The following is a 17,822-nucleotide window of genomic DNA, read 5'->3' on the forward strand; positions in this document are numbered from 1 at the left end:
GGCCAGGACCATCCTGGCTGGCCTGCAGTCAGCAAGTTGGCCTGCGTGCTGTTGCTGGTGTGGCTCCACGGCCCTTCCTCTAGGCTTTCAAGCCCTTGTACATATTCAGGTGTTTTACCTGGGAAGGGTGGGAACAGTTCAGCAGCAGCTGGCCTGGGGCTCAGCTCACGTTTACTCACAGAGGCCTCGGCATGGTCCCCCAGCTTTTCAATGAGGACGCTCCTTGCATGGGGGGCGGGGCTGCTGGTTGTATGGGAGATGATTCCCCACAACTGACCAATTTCAGGATTGTTTACCGCTGGAACAAGTGCCTTGGTAGTGTTTTCCTCTGTATAACTGTTTGGTTTAGGTTTTTTTTTTTCTTTCTTGGTTCAAGTTAGATTTTATTCCTCTTTTATGTATTTATAGATATAAGCATGGGAATAATTCATTCATATAAATACATCTGTGTGAATGGAAGAACTTTCTTCTGTTTTATTTTTAAAAATTTTGAAATATAATTTTATTTATTTTTTTATACAGCAGGTTATTATTAGTTATCTATTTTATGCATATACATGTATACAGGTCAATCCCAATCTCCCAACTCATCCCACCACCACCACTCCATGGCTTCCCCCACTTGGTGTCCATACGTTTGTTCTCTACCTCTCTGTCTCTATTTCTGCCCTGCAAACCAGTTCATCTGTACCATTTTTCTAGGTTCCACATATATGCATTAATATGGAATATTTGTTTTTCTCTTTCTGATTTACTTCACTCTGTATGACAGTCTCTAGATCCATCGACTTCTCTACAAATGACCCAGTTTCATTCCTTTTTATGGTTTAGTAATATTCCATTTTATATATGTACCACATCTTTATCCATTCGTCTGTCTGTGGGCATTTAGGTTGCTTCCATTACCTGGCTATGGTAAATAGTGCTGCAATGAACATTTTGGTGAATGTGTCTTTTTGAGTTATGGTTTTCTCTGGGTATATGCCCAGAAGTGGGATTGCTGGATCCTATGTTAATTCTCTTTTTAGTTTTTTAAAGGAACCTCCATACTGTTCTCCATAGTGACTGTATCAATTTACCTTCCCACCAATAGTGGAAGAGGGTTCCTTTTGTCCACACCCTCCACAGAATTTGTTGTTTGTAGATTTTCTGATGATGCCAATTCTAACAGGTGTGAGGTCTTACCTCATTGTCGTTTGGATTTGCATTTCTCTAATAATTAGTGATGTTGAGCAGCTTTTCATGTGCGTCTTTGCCATCTCTCTGACTTCTTTGAAGAAACGTCTATTTAGATCTTCTGCCCATTTTTGTATTGGGTTGTTTGTTTTATTAATATTAAGCTGCGTGAGCTGTTTATATATATTGGAGATTAAACCTTTGTCCATTGATTCGTTTGCGAAAGTTTTCGCCCATTCTGAGTGTTGTCTTTTTCCATTCCCGTTTTTTTAACCAAAAAACAAAGAAAGCAAAAGAAGCAGAACACTAATGTGCGTGAAATATGCCTCTTGATACTGTCGTTTTGAAATATGGACGTCTTTTGAATTTTTTGGTCGATATATGACCCCAGGATTTGTTTTCAGGGCAGGTGTCATTTACAGGCCTGCAACGATTTTGAATATCCACTGACCATTAGCGCTGGGATTAAAGCTGCTGTTGTGTGAAACGGCCACAAGGTGGCAGCAGTTCTCGCTTACCAAATCTGGTTACTAGGGCAACAGAGCCTCAATGGAAGTCGTGTTCTAGATTGGAATTTAGAATGGAATGTGCCAGGATAAAGCCCCTCAAGTTTGTCTCACTACTTCTTGATTGTGTTTTTAATTTAATTTTTTATTTTTTATTACAGCAAGTTTGATGACAACGTTTGGCTTGTTGTAGGTGTGCAAGATGTGGTTCTTTTACACATATACATAGGTCTGTTCTTCCTGGGACCCTTTTCCCATGTACGTTATGACAGAATGTTGAGTAGTCTTCTCTTGGTATTCCGTAGGTCTTTGGTGATTATATATTTCACCTGTGTTTGTATATGTCTGTTAACCCCAATATCGTAATGAATCCAATCCTCACACCTTTCCATTGGTGAACCATAAGTTTGTTTAATGAATCTGTGATTGCCCTTCTCCGTGGAAATATCTGCCCTGGTATCAATTTTTACGTAACACCTATAAGTGATATCCTACGATATGTGTCTTTCACTTTCTGACTTACTACAAGTCATGTGATTACCTCTAGACTCATCTACGGTGCTGCAAATGGCATTGTGTCCTTTTTTCCCTTGGCTAATATTCTGTCTTAGCGAGGTCCTTTTTCTGCAATGTGATTCCCTGAGGGCTGAGGATTAGCTGACCTGGGCAGCCTGACCCTGCCGGCAAGCCCTCCCCAGGTGTGCCTGGGTTGAGGTCAATATAAACAGCACTCCAGGCAACAATAGCCCCTGCAGCTGTGCCTGACTCCATATTCTCTGCCCCGTCAGCAGTCTCGGGGCTGTGCTGGTGGGAGGGTGTGAGGGTCCACGGCTTTGTTGGTGGCCCGGTGTGAGTGGGGCTCTGCTGGACTTTCTGCAGGAGTTGCCAGGCTGCCACCTGTAAAGAACAGGATGTGTCACCCATAACTTCCACTGGAATTTCTCTCCGGGCTGAGGAAGGAAAAAAAGGAGTGGGGGCCGGGACAGGAGGGGTATCTCAGGCAGGGAAATGGAAAGCTTCCAGAAGAGTGCCCGGGGCCAGGACCATCCTGGCTGGCCTGCAGTCAGCAAGTTGGCCTGCGTGCTGTTGCTGGTGTGGCTCCACGGCCCTTCCTCTAGGCTTTCAAGCCCTTGTACATATTCAGGTGTTTTACCTAGGAAGGGTGGGAACAGTTCAGCAGCAGCTGGCCTGGGGCTCAGCTCACGTTTACTCACAGAGGCCTCGGCATGGTCCCCCAGCTTTTCAATGAGGACGCTCCTTGCATGGGGGGCGGGGCTGCTGGTTGTATGGGAGATGATTCCCCACAACTGACCAATTTCAGGATTGTTTACCGCTGGAACAAGTGCCTTGGTAGTGTTTTCCTCTGTATAACTGTTTGGTTTAGGTTTTTTTTTTTCTTTCTTGGTTCAAGTTAGATTTTATTCCTCTTTTATGTATTTATAGATATAAGCATGGGAATAATTCATTCATATAAATACATCTGTGTGAATGGAAGAACTTTCTTCTGTTTTATTTTTAAAAATTTTGAAATATAATTTTATTTATTTTTTTATACAGCAGGTTATTATTAGTTATCTATTTTATGCATATACATGTATACAGGTCAATCCCAATCTCCCAACTCATCCCACCACCACCACTCCATGGCTTCCCCCACTTGGTGTCCATACGTTTGTTCTCTACCTCTCTGTCTCTATTTCTGCCCTGCAAACCAGTTCATCTGTACCATTTTTCTAGGTTCCACATATATGCATTAATATGGAATATTTGTTTTTCTCTTTCTGATTTACTTCACTCTGTATGACAGTCTCTAGATCCATCGACTTCTCTACAAATGACCCAGTTTCATTCCTTTTTATGGTTTAGTAATATTCCATTTTATATATGTACCACATCTTTATCCATTCGTCTGTCTGTGGGCATTTAGGTTGCTTCCATTACCTGGCTATGGTAAATAGTGCTGCAATGAACATTTTGGTGAATGTGTCTTTTTGAGTTATGGTTTTCTCTGGGTATATGCCCAGAAGTGGGATTGCTGGATCCTATGTTAATTCTCTTTTTAGTTTTTTAAAGGAACCTCCATACTGTTCTCCATAGTGACTGTATCAATTTACCTTCCCACCAATAGTGGAAGAGGGTTCCTTTTGTCCACACCCTCCACAGAATTTGTTGTTTGTAGATTTTCTGATGATGCCAATTCTAACAGGTGTGAGGTCTTACCTCATTGTCGTTTGGATTTGCATTTCTCTAATAATTAGTGATGTTGAGCAGCTTTTCATGTGCGTCTTTGCCATCTCTCTGACTTCTTTGAAGAAACGTCTATTTAGATCTTCTGCCCATTTTTGTATTGGGTTGTTTGTTTTATTAATATTAAGCTGCGTGAGCTGTTTATATATATTGGAGATTAAACCTTTGTCCATTGATTCGTTTGCGAAAGTTTTCGCCCATTCTGAGTGTTGTCTTTTTCCATTCCCGTTTTTTTAACCAAAAAACAAAGAAAGCAAAAGAAGCAGAACACTAATGTGCGTGAAATATGCCTCTTGATACTGTCGTTTTGAAATATGGACGTCTTTTGAATTTTTTGGTCGATATATGACCCCAGGATTTGTTTTCAGGGCAGGTGTCATTTACAGGCCTGCAACGATTTTGAATATCCACTGACCATTAGCGCTGGGATTAAAGCTGCTGTTGTGTGGAACGGCCACAAGGTGGCAGCAGTTCTCGCTTACCAAATCTGGTTACTAGGGCAACAGAGCCTCAATGGAAGTCGTGTTCTAGATTGGAATTTAGAATGGAATGTGCCAGGAGAAAGCCCCTCAAGTTTGTCTCACTACTTCTTGATTGTGTTTTTAATTTAATTTTTTATTTTTTATTACAGCAAGTTTGATGACAACGTTTGGCTTGTTGTAGGTGTGCAAGATGTGGTTCTTTTACACATATACATAGGTCTGTTCTTCCTGGCACCCTTTTCCCATGTACGTTATGACAGAATGTTGAGTAGTCTTCTCTTGGTATTCCGTAGGTCTTTGGTGATTATATATTTCACCTGTGTTTGTATATGTCTGTTAACCCCAATATCGTAATGAATCCAATCCTCACACCTTTCCATTGGTGAACCATAAGTTTGTTTAATGAATCTGTGATTGCCCTTCTCCGTGGAAATATCTGCCCTGGTATCAATTTTTACGTAACACCTATAAGTGATATCCTACGATATGTGTCTTTCACTTTCTGACTTACTACAAGTCATGTGATTACCTCTAGACTCATCTACGGTGCTGCAAATGGCATTGTGTCCTTTTTTCCCTTGGCTAATATTCTGTCTTAGCGAGGTCCTTTTTCTGCAATGTGATTCCCTGAGGGCTGAGGATTAGCTGACCTGGGCAGCCTGACCCTGCCGGCAAGCCCTCCCCAGGTGTGCCTGGGTTGAGGTCAATATAAACAGCACTCCAGGCAACAATAGCCCCTGCAGCTGTGCCTGACTCCATATTCTCTGCCCCGTCAGCAGTCTCGGGGCTGTGCTGGTGGGAGGGTGTGAGGGTCCACGGCTTTGTTGGTGGCCCGGTGTGAGTGGGGCTCTGCTGGACTTTCTGCAGGAGTTGCCAGGCTGCCACCTGTAAAGAAGAGGATGTGTCACCCATAACTTCCACTGGAATTTCTCTCCGGGCTGAGGAAGGAAAAAAAGGAGTGGGGGCCGGGACAGGAGGGGTATCTCAGGCAGGGAAATGGAAAGCTTCCAGAAGAGTGCCCGGGGCCAGGACCATCCTGGCTGGCCTGCAGGCAGCAAGTTGGTCTGCGTGCTGTCACTGGTGTGGCTCCACGGCCCTTCTTCTAGGCTTTCAAGCCCTTGTACATATTCAGGTGTTTTACCTGGGAAGGGTGGGAACAGTTCAGCAGCAGCTGGCCTGGGGCTCAGCTCACGTTTACTCACAGAGGCCTCGGCATGGTCCCCCAGCTTTTCAATGAGGACGCTCCTTGCATGGGGGGCCGGGCTGCTGGTTGTATGGGAGATGATTCCCCACCACTGACCAATTTCAGGATTGTTTACCGCTGGAACAAGTGCCTTGGTAGTGCTTTCCTCTGTATAACTGTTTGGTTTAGGTTTTTTTTTTCTTTCTTGGTTCAAGTTAGATTTTATTCCTCTTTTATGTATTTATAGATATAAGCATGGGAATAATTCATTCATATAAATACATCTGTGTGAATGGAAGAACTTTCTTCTGTTTTATTTTTAAAAATTTTGAAATATAATTTTATTTATTTTTTATACAGCAGGTTATTATCAGTTATCTATTTTATGCATATACATGTATACAGGTCAATCCCAATCTCCCAACTCATCCCACCACCACCACTCCATGGCTTCCCCCACTTGGTGTCCATACGTTTGTTCTCTACCTCTGTGTCTCTATTTCTGCCCTGCAAACCAGTTCATCTGTACCATTTTTCTAGGTTCCACATATATGCATTAATATGGAATATTTGTTTTTCTCTTTCTGATTTACTTCACTCTGTATGACAGACTCTAGATCCATCGACTTCTCTACAAATGACCCAGTTTCATTCCTTTTTATGGTTTAGTAATATTCCATTTTATATATGTACCACATCTTTATCCATTCGTCTGTCTGTGGGCATTTAGGTTGCTTCCATTACCTGGGTATGGTAAATAGTGCTGCAATGAACATTGTGGTGAATGTGTCTTTTTGATTTATGCTTTTCACTGGGTATATGCCCAGAAGTGGGATTGCTGGATCCTATGGTAATTCTCTTTTTAGTTTTTTAAAGGAACCTCCATACTGTTCTCCATAGTGACTGTATCAATTTACCTTCCCACCAATAGTGGAAGAGGGTTCCTTTTTTCCACACCCTCCCCAGAATTTGTTGTTTGTAGATTTTCTGATGATGCCAATTCTAACAGGTGTGAGGTCTTACCTCATTGTCGTTTGGATTTGCATTTCTCTAATAATTAGTGATGTTGAGCAGCTTTTCATGTGCGTCTTTGCCATCTCTGTGACTTCTTTGAAGAAACGTCTATTTAGATCTTCTGCCCATTTTTGTATTTGGTTGTTTGCTTTATTAATATTAAGCTGCGTGAGCTGTTTATATATATTGGAGATTAAACCTTTGTCCATTGATTCGTTTGCGAAAGTTTTCGCCCATTCTGAGTGTTGTCTTTTTCCATTCCCGTTTTTTTAACCAAAAAAGAAAGAAAGCAAAAGAAGCAGAACACTAATGTGCGTGAAATATGCCTCTTGATACTGTCGTTTTGAAATATGGACGTCTTTTGAATTTTTTGGTCGATATATGACCCCAGGATTTGTTTTCAGGGCAGGTGTCATTTACAGGCCTGCAACGATTTTGAATATCCACTGACCATTAGCGCTGGGATTAAAGCTGCTGTTGTGTGAAACGGCCACAAGGTGGCAGCAGTTCTCGCTTACCAAATCTGGTTACTAGGGCAACAGAGCCTCAATGGAAGTCGTGTTCTAGATTGGAATTTAGAATGGAATGTGCCAGGAGAAAGCCCCTCAAGTTTGTCTCACTACTTCTTGATTGTGTTTTTAATTTAATTTTTTATTTTTTATTACAGCAAGTTTGATGACAACGTTTGGCTTGTTGTAGGTGTGCAAGATGTGGTTCTTTTACACATATACATAGGTCTGTTCTTCCTGGGACCCTTTTCCCATGTACGTTATGACAGAATGTTGAGTAGTCTTCTCTTGGTATTCCGTAGGTCTTTGGTGATTATATATTTCACCTGTGTTTGTATATGTCTGTTAACCCCAATATCGTAATGAATCCAATCCTCACACCTTTCCATTGGTGAACCATAAGTTTGTTTAATGAATCTGTGATTGCCCTTCTCCGTGGAAATATCTGCCCTGGTATCAATTTTTACGTAACACCTATAAGTGATATCCTACGATATGTGTCTTTCACTTTCTGACTTACTACAAGTCATGTGATTACCTCTAGACTCATCTACGGTGCTGCAAATGGCATTGTGTCCTTTTTTCCCTTGGCTAATATTCTGTCTTAGCGAGGTCCTTTTTCTGCAATGTGATTCCCTGAGGGCTGAGGATTAGCTGACCTGGGCAGCCTGACCCTGCCGGCAAGCCCTCCCCAGGTGTGCCTGGGTTGAGGTCAATATAAACAGCACTCCAGGCAACAATAGCCCCTGCAGCTGTGCCTGACTCCATATTCTCTGCCCCGTCAGCAGTCTCGGGGCTGTGCTGGTGGGAGGGTGTGAGGGTCCATGGCTTTGTTGGTGGCCCGGTGTGAGTGGGGCTCTGCTGGACTTTCTGCAGGAGTTGCCAGGCTGCCACCTGTAAAGAAGAGGATGTGTCACCCATAACTTCCACTGGAATTTCTCTCCGGGCTGAAGAAGGAAAAAAAGGAGTGGGGGCCGGGACAGGAGGGGTATCTCAGGCAGGGAAATGGAAAGCTTCCAGAAGAGTGCCCGGGGCCAGGACCATCCTGGCTGGCCTGCAGGCAGCAAGTTGGTCTGCGTGCTGTCGCTGGTGTGGCTCCACGGCCCTTCTTCTAGGCTTTCAAGCCCTTGTACATATTCAGGTGTTTTATCTGGGAAGGGTGGGAACAGTTCAGCAGCAGCTGGCCTGGGGCTCAGCTCACGTTTACTCACAGAGGCCTCGGCATGGTCCCCCAGCTTTTCAATGAGTACGCTCCTTGCGTGGTGGGCGGGGCTGCTGGTTGTATGGGAGATGATTCCCCACCACTGACCAATTTCAGGATTGTTTACCGCTGGAACAAGTGCCTTGGTAGTGCTTTCCTCTGTATAACTGTTTGGTTTAGGTTTTTTTTTTCTTTCTTGGTTCAAGTTAGATTTTATTCCTCTTTTATGTATTTATAGATATAAGCATGGGAATAATTCATTCATATAAATACATCTGTGTGAATGGAAGAACTTTCTTCTGTTTTATTTTTAAAAATTTTGAAATATAATTTTATTTATTTTTTATACAGCAGGTTATTATCAGTTATCTATTTTATGCATATACATGTATACAGGTCAATCCCAATCTCCCAACTCATCCCACCACCACCACTCCATGGCTTCCCCCACTTGGTGTCCATACGTTTGTTCTCTACCTCTGTGTCTCTATTTCTGCCCTGCAAACCAGTTCATCTGTACCATTTTTCTAGGTTCCACATATATGCATTAATATGGAATATTTGTTTTTCTCTTTCTGATTTACTTCACTCTGTATGACAGACTCTAGATCCATCGACTTCTCTACAAATGACCCAGTTTCATTCCTTTTTATGGTTTAGTAATATTCCATTTTATATATGTACCACATCTTTATCCATTCGTCTGTCTGTGGGCATTTAGGTTGCTTCCATTACCTGGGTATGGTAAATAGTGCTGCAATGAACATTGTGGTGAATGTGTCTTTTTGATTTATGCTTTTCACTGGGTATATGCCCAGAAGTGGGATTGCTGGATCCTATGGTAATTCTCTTTTTAGTTTTTTAAAGGAACCTCCATACTGTTCTCCATAGTGACTGTATCAATTTACCTTCCCACCAATAGTGGAAGAGGGTTCCTTTTTTCCACACCCTCCCCAGAATTTGTTGTTTGTAGATTTTCTGATGATGCCAATTCTAACAGGTGTGAGGTCTTACCTCATTGTCGTTTGGATTTGCATTTCTCTAATAATTAGTGATGTTGAGCAGCTTTTCATGTGCGTCTTTGCCATCTCTGTGACTTCTTTGAAGAAACGTCTATTTAGATCTTCTGCCCATTTTTGTATTTGGTTGTTTGCTTTATTAATATTAAGCTGCGTGAGCTGTTTATATATATTGGAGATTAAACCTTTGTCCATTGATTCGTTTGCGAAAGTTTTCGCCCATTCTGAGTGTTGTCTTTTTCCATTCCCGTTTTTTTAACCAAAAAAGAAAGAAAGCAAAAGAAGCAGAACACTAATGTGCGTGAAATATGCCTCTTGATACTGTCGTTTTGAAATATGGACGTCTTTTGAATTTTTTGGTCGATATATGACCCCAGGATTTGTTTTCAGGGCAGGTGTCATTTACAGGCCTGCAACGATTTTGAATATCCACTGACCATTAGCGCTGGGATTAAAGCTGCTGTTGTGTGAAACGGCCACAAGGTGGCAGCAGTTCTCGCTTACCAAATCTGGTTACTAGGGCAACAGAGCCTCAATGGAAGTCGTGTTCTAGATTGGAATTTAGAATGGAATGTGCCAGGAGAAAGCCCCTCAAGTTTGTCTCACTACTTCTTGATTGTGTTTTTAATTTAATTTTTTATTTTTTATTACAGCAAGTTTGATGACAACGTTTGGCTTGTTGTAGGTGTGCAAGATGTGGTTCTTTTACACATATACATAGGTCTGTTCTTCCTGGGACCCTTTTCCCATGTACGTTATGACAGAATGTTGAGTAGTCTTCTCTTGGTATTCCGTAGGTCTTTGGTGATTATATATTTCACCTGTGTTTGTATATGTCTGTTAACCCCAATATCGTAATGAATCCAATCCTCACACCTTTCCATTGGTGAACCATAAGTTTGTTTAATGAATCTGTGATTGCCCTTCTCCGTGGAAATATCTGCCCTGGTATCAATTTTTACGTAACACCTATAAGTGATATCCTACGATATGTGTCTTTCACTTTCTGACTTACTACAAGTCATGTGATTACCTCTAGACTCATCTACGGTGCTGCAAATGGCATTGTGTCCTTTTTTCCCTTGGCTAATATTCTGTCTTAGCGAGGTCCTTTTTCTGCAATGTGATTCCCTGAGGGCTGAGGATTAGCTGACCTGGGCAGCCTGACCCTGCCGGCAAGCCCTCCCCAGGTGTGCCTGGGTTGAGGTCAATATAAACAGCACTCCAGGCAACAATAGCCCCTGCAGCTGTGCCTGACTCCATATTCTCTGCCCCGTCAGCAGTCTCGGGGCTGTGCTGGTGGGAGGGTGTGAGGGTCCATGGCTTTGTTGGTGGCCCGGTGTGAGTGGGGCTCTGCTGGACTTTCTGCAGGAGTTGCCAGGCTGCCACCTGTAAAGAAGAGGATGTGTCACCCATAACTTCCACTGGAATTTCTCTCCGGGCTGAAGAAGGAAAAAAAGGAGTGGGGGCCGGGACAGGAGGGGTATCTCAGGCAGGGAAATGGAAAGCTTCCAGAAGAGTGCCCGGGGCCAGGACCATCCTGGCTGGCCTGCAGGCAGCAAGTTGGTCTGCGTGCTGTCGCTGGTGTGGCTCCACGGCCCTTCTTCTAGGCTTTCAAGCCCTTGTACATATTCAGGTGTTTTATCTGGGAAGGGTGGGAACAGTTCAGCAGCAGCTGGCCTGGGGCTCAGCTCACGTTTACTCACAGAGGCCTCGGCATGGTCCCCCAGCTTTTCAATGAGTACGCTCCTTGCGTGGTGGGCGGGGCTGCTGGTTGTATGGGAGATGATTCCCCACCACTGACCAATTTCAGAATTGTTTACCGCTAGAACAAGTGCCTTGGTAGGGTTTTCCTCTGTATAAGTGTTTGGTTTAAGGTTTTTTTTTTCTGGTTCAAGTTAGATTTTATTCCTCTTTTATGTATTTATATATATAAGCATGGGAATAATTCATTCATGTAAATACATCTGTGTGAATGGAAAAACTTTTTTTGTTTTATTTTTAAAAATTTTGAAATTTAATTTAATTTATTTTTTTATACAGCAGGTTATTATTAGTTATCTATTTTATGCATATACATGTATACAGGTCAATCCCAATCTCCCAACTTTTCCCACCACCACCACCCCATGGCTTCCTCCACTTGGTGTCCATACGTTTGTTCTCTACCTCTGTGTCTCTATTTCTGCCCTGCAAACCAGTTCATCTGTACCATTTTTCTAGGTTCCACATATATGCATTAATATGGAATGTTTGTTTTTCTCTTGCTGATTTACTTCACTCTGTATGACAGTCTCTAGATCCATCGACTTCTCTACAAATGACCCAGTTTCATTCCTTTTTATGGTTTAGTAATATTCCATTTTATATATGTACCACATCTTTATCCATTCGTCTGTCTGTGGGCATTTAGGTTGCTTCCATTACCTGGGTATGGTAAATAGTGCTGCAATGAACATTGTGGTGAATGTGTCTTTTTGATTTATGCTTTTCACTGGCTATATGCCCAGAAGTGGGATTGCTGGATCCTATGGTAATTCTCTTTTTAGTTTTTTAAAGGAACCTCCATACTGTTCTCCATAGTGACTGTATCAATTTACCTTCCCACCAATAGTGGAAGAGGGTTCCTTTTGTCCACACCCTCCCCAGAATTTGTTGTTTGTAGATTTTCTGATGATGCCAATTCTAACAGGTGTGAGGTCTTACCTCATTGTCGTTTGGATTTGCATTTCTCTAATAATTAGTGATGTTGAGCAGCTTTTCATGTGCGTCTTTGCCATCTCTGTGACTTCTTTGAAGAAACGTCTATTTAGATCTTCTGCCCATTTTTGTATTGGGTTGTTTGTTTTATTAATATTAAGCTGCGTGAGCTGTTTATATAAATTGGAGATTAAACCTTTGTTCATTGATTCGTTTGCGAAAGTTTTCGCCCATTCTGAGTGTTGTCTTTTTCCATTCCCGTTTTTTTAACCAAAAAAGAAAGAAAGCAAAAGAAGCAGAACACTAATGTGCCTGAAATATGCCTCTTGAAACTGTCGTTTTGAAATATGGACGTCTTTTGAATTTTTTGGTCGATATATGACCCCAGGATTTGTTTTCAGGGCAGGTGTCATTTACAGGCCTGCAACGATTTTGAATATCCACTGACCATTAGCGCTGGGATTAAAGCTGCTGTTGTGTGAAACGGCCACAAGGTGGCAGCAGTTCTCGCTTACCAAATCTGGTTACTAGGGCAACAGAGCCTCAATGGAAGTCGTGTTCTAGATTGGAATTTAGAATGGAATGTGCCAGGAGAAAGCCCCTCAAGTTTGTCTCACTACTTCTTGATTGTGTTTTTAATTTAATTTTTTATTTTTTATTACAGCAAGTTTGATGACAACGTTTGGCTTGTTGTAGGTGTGCAAGATGTGGTTCTTTTACACATATACATAGGTCTGTTCTTCCTGGGACCCTTTTCCCATGTACGTTATGACAGAATGTTGAGTAGTCTTCTCTTGGTATTCCGTAGGTCTTTGGTGATTATATATTTCACCTGTGTTTGTATATGTCTGTTAACCCCAATATCGTAATGAATCCAATCCTCACACCTTTCCATTGGTGAACCATAAGTTTGTTTAATGAATCTGTGATTGCCCTTCTCCGTGGAAATATCTGCCCTGGTATCAATTTTTACGTAACACCTATAAGTGATATCCTACGATATGTGTCTTTCACTTTCTGACTTACTACAAGTCATGTGATTACCTCTAGACTCATCTACGGTGCTGCAAATGGCATTGTGTCCTTTTTTCCCTTGGCTAATATTCTGTCTTAGCGAGGTCCTTTTTCTGCAATGTGATTCCCTGAGGGCTGAGGATTAGCTGACCTGGGCAGCCTGACCCTGCCGGCAAGCCCTCCCCAGGTGTGCCTGGGTTGAGGTCAATATAAACAGCACTCCAGGCAGCAATAGCCCCTGAGCTGTGCCTGACTCCATATTTTCTGCCCTGTCAGCAGTCTCGGGGCTGTGCTGGTGGGAGGGTGTGAGGGTCCACGGCTTTGTTGGTGGCCCGGTGTGAGTGGGGCTCTGCTGGACTTTCTGCAGGAGTTGCCAGGCTGCCACCTGTAAAGAAGAGGATGTGTCACCCATAACTTCCACTGGAATTTCTCTCCGGGCTGAGGAAGGAAAAAAAGGAGTGGGGGCCGGGACAGGAGGGGTATCTCAGGCAGGGAAATGGAAAGCTTCCAGAAGAGTGCCCGGGGCCAGGACCATCCTGGCTGGCCTGCAGGCAGCAAGTTGGTCTGCGTGCTGTCGCTGGTGTGGCTCCACGGCCCTTCCTCTAGGCTTTCAAGCCCTTGTACATATTCAGGTGTTTTACCTGGGAAGGGTGGGAACACTTCAGTAGCAGCTGGCCTGGGGCTCAGCTCACGTTTACTCACAGAGGCCTCGGCATGGTCCCCCAGCTTTTCAATGAGGATGCTCCTTGCGTGGGGGGCGGGGCTGCTGGTTGTATGGGAGATGATTCCCCACCACTGACCAATTTCAGAATTGTTTACCGCTAGAACAAGTGCCTTGGTAGGGTTTTCCCCTGTATAAGTGTTTGGTTTAAGATTTTTTTTTTCTGGTTCAAGTTAGATTTTATTCCTCTTTTATGTTTTTATATATATAAGCATGGGAATAATTCATTCATATAAATACATCTGTGTGAATGGAAAAACTTTTTTTGTTTTATTTTTAAAAATTTTGAAATTTAATTTAATTTATTTTTTTATACAGCAGGTTATTATTAGTTATCTCTTTTATGCATATACATGTATAAAGGTCAATCCCAATCTCCCAACTTATCCCACCACCACCACCCCATGGCTTCCTCCACTTGGTGTCCATACGTTTGTTCTCTACCTCTGTGTCTCTATTTCTGCCCTGCAAACCAGTTCATCTGTACCATTTTTCTAGCTTTCACATATATGCATTAATATACAATATTTGTTTTTCTCTTTCTGACTTACTTCACTCTATATGACAGTCTCTAGATCCATCGACTTCTCTACAAATGACCCAGTTTCATTCCTTTTTATGGCTGAGTAATATTCCATTTTATATATGTACCACATCTTTATCCATTCGTCTGTCTGTGGGCATTTAGGTTGCTTCCATTACCTGGCTATGGTAAATAGTGCTGCAATGAACATTGTGGTGAATGTGTCTTTTTGAGTTATGGTTTTCTCTGGGTATATGCCCAGAAGTGGGATTGCTGGATCCTATGGTAATTCTCTTTTTAGTTTTTTAAAGGAACCTCCATACTGTTCTCCATAGTGACTGTATCAATTTACCTTCCCACCAATAGTGGAAGAGGGTTCCTTTTGTCCACACCCTCCCCAGAATTTGTTGTTTGTAGATTTTCTGATGATGCCGATTCTAACAGGTGTGATGTCATACCTCATTGTCGTTGGGATTTGCATTTCTCTAATAATTAGTGATGTTGAGCAGCTTTTCATGTGCGTCTTGGCCATCTCTGTGACTTCTTTGAAGAAACGTCTATTTAGATCTTCTGCCCATTTTTGTATTGGGTTGTTTGTTTTATTAATATTAAGCTGCGTGAGCTGTTTATATATATTGGAGATTAAACCTTTGTCCATGGATTCGTTTGCGAACGCTTTTGCCCATTCTGAGGGTTGCCTTTTTCCATTCCCGTTTTTTTAACCAAAAAAGAAAGAAAGCTAAAGAAGCAGAACACTGATGTGCGTGAAATATGCCTCTTGAAACTGTCGTTTTGAAATATGGACGTCTTTTGAAATTTTTGGTCAATATATGACCCCAGGATTTGTTTTCAGGGCAGGTGTCATTTACAGGCCTGCAACGATTTTGAATATCCACTGACCATTAGCGCTGGGATTAAAGCTGCTGTTGTGTGAAACGGCCACAAGGTGGCAGCAGTTCTCGCTTACCAAATCTGGTTACTAGGGCAACAGAGCCTCAATGGAAGTCGTGTTCTAGATTGGAATTTAGAATGGAATGTGCCAGGAGAAAGCCCCTCATGTTTGTCTCACTACTTCTTGTTCGTGTTTTTAATTTAATTTTTTATTTTTTATTACAGCAAGTTTGATGACAGCGTTTGGCTTGTTGTAGGTGTGCAAGATGTGGTTCTTTTACACATATACATAGGTCTGTTCTTCCTGGGACCCTTTTCCCATGTACGTTATGACAGAATGTTGAGTAGTCTTCTCTTGGTATTCCGTAGGTCTTTGGTGATTATATATTTCACCTGTGTTTGTATATGTCTGTTAACACTGATATCGTAATGAATCCAATCCTCACACCTTTCCATTGGTGAACCATAAGTTTGTTTAATGAATCTGTGATTGCCCTTCTCCATGGAAATATCTGCCCTGGTATCAATTTTTACGTAACACCTATAAGTGATATCCTACGATATGTGTCTTTCACTTTCTGACTTACTACAAGTCACGTGATTACCTCTAGACTCATCTACGGTGCTGCAAATGGCATTGTGTCTTTTTTTCCCTTGGCTAATATTCTGTCTTAGCGAGGTCCTTTTTCTGCAATGTGATTCCCTGAGGGATGAGGATTAGCTGACCTGGGCAGCCTGACCCTGCCGGCAAGCCCTCCCAAGCTGTGCCTGGGTTGAGGTCAAACTAAACAGCACTCCAGGCAGCAATAGCCCCTGCAGCTGTGCCTGACTCCATATTCTCTGCCCCGTCAGCAGTCTCGGGGCTGTGCTGGTGGGAGGGTGTGAGGGTCCACGGCTTTGTTGGTGGCCCGGTGTGAGTGGGGCTCTGCTGGACTTTCTGCAGGAGTTGCCAGGCTGCCACCTGTAAAGAAGAGGATGTGTCACCCATAACTTCCACTGGAATTTCTCTCCGGGCTGAGGAAGGAAAAAAAGGAGTGGGGGCCGGGACAGGAGGGGTATCTCAGGCAGGGAAATGGAAAGCTTCCAGAAGAGTGCCCGGGGCCAGGACCATCCTGGCTGGCCTGCAGGCAGCAAGTTGGCCTGCGTGCTGTCGCTGGTGTGGCTCCACGGCCCTTCCTCTAGTCTTTCAAGCCCTTGTACGTATTCAGGTGTTTTACCTGGGAAGGGTGGGAACAGTTCAGCAGCAGCTGGCCTGGGGCTCAGCTCACGTTTACTCACAGAGGCCTCGGCATGGTCCCCCAGCTTTTCAATGAGGACGCTCCTTGCATGGGGGGCCGGGCTGCTGGTTGTATGGGAGATGATTCCCCACAACTGACCAATTTCTGGATTGTTTACCGCTGGAACAAGTGCCTTGGTAGTGTTTTCCTCTGTATAACTGTTTGGTTTAGGTTTTTTTTTTCTTTCTTGGTTCAAGTTAGATTTTATTCCTCTTTTATGTATTTATAGATATAAGCATGGGAATAATTCATTCATATAAATACATCTGTGTGAATGGAAGAACTTTCTTCTGTTTTATTTTTAAAAATTTTGAAATATAATTTTATTTATTTTTTATACAGCAGGTTATTATCAGTTATCTATTTTATGCATATACATGTATACAGGTCAATCCCAATCTCCCAACTCATCCCACCACCACCACTCCATGGCTTCCCCCACTTGGTGTCCATACGTTTGTTCTCTACCTCTGTGTCTCTATTTCTGCCCTGCAAACCAGTTCATCTGTACCATTTTTCTAGGTTCCACATATATGCATTAATATGGAATATTTGTTTTTCTCTTTCTGATTTACTTCACTCTGTATGACAGACTCTAGATCCATCGACTTCTCTACAAATGACCCAGTTTCATTCCTTTTTATGGTTTAGTAATATTCCATTTTATATATGTACCACATCTTTATCCATTCGTCTGTCTGTGGGCATTTAGGTTGCTTCCATTACCTGGGTATGGTAAATAGTGCTGCAATGAACATTGTGGTGAATGTGTCTTTTTGATTTATGCTTTTCACTGGGTATATGCCCAGAAGTGGGATTGCTGGATCCTATGGTAATTCTCTTTTTAGTTTTTTAAAGGAACCTCCATACTGTTCTCCATAGTGACTGTATCAATTTACCTTCCCACCAATAGTGGAAGAGGGTTCCTTTTTTCCACACCCTCCCCAGAATTTGTTGTTTGTAGATTTTCTGATGATGCCAATTCTAACAGGTGTGAGGTCTTACCTCATTGTCGTTTGGATTTGCATTTCTCTAATAATTAGTGATGTTGAGCAGCTTTTCATGTGCGTCTTTGCCATCTCTGTGACTTCTTTGAAGAAACGTCTATTTAGATCTTCTGCCCATTTTTGTATTTGGTTGTTTGCTTTATTAATATTAAGCTGCGTGAGCTGTTTATATATATTGGAGATTAAACCTTTGTCCATTGATTCGTTTGCGAAAGTTTTCGCCCATTCTGAGTGTTGTCTTTTTCCATTCCCGTTTTTTTAACCAAAAAAGAAAGAAAGCAAAAGAAGCAGAACACTAATGTGCGTGAAATATGCCTCTTGATACTGTCGTTTTGAAATATGGACGTCTTTT

The sequence above is a fragment of the Mesoplodon densirostris genome, chromosome 5 (assembly GCF_025265405.1).
Source record: "Mesoplodon densirostris isolate mMesDen1 chromosome 5, mMesDen1 primary haplotype, whole genome shotgun sequence".
NCBI classification, from domain to species: Eukaryota; Metazoa; Chordata; class Mammalia; order Artiodactyla; family Ziphiidae; genus Mesoplodon; species Mesoplodon densirostris.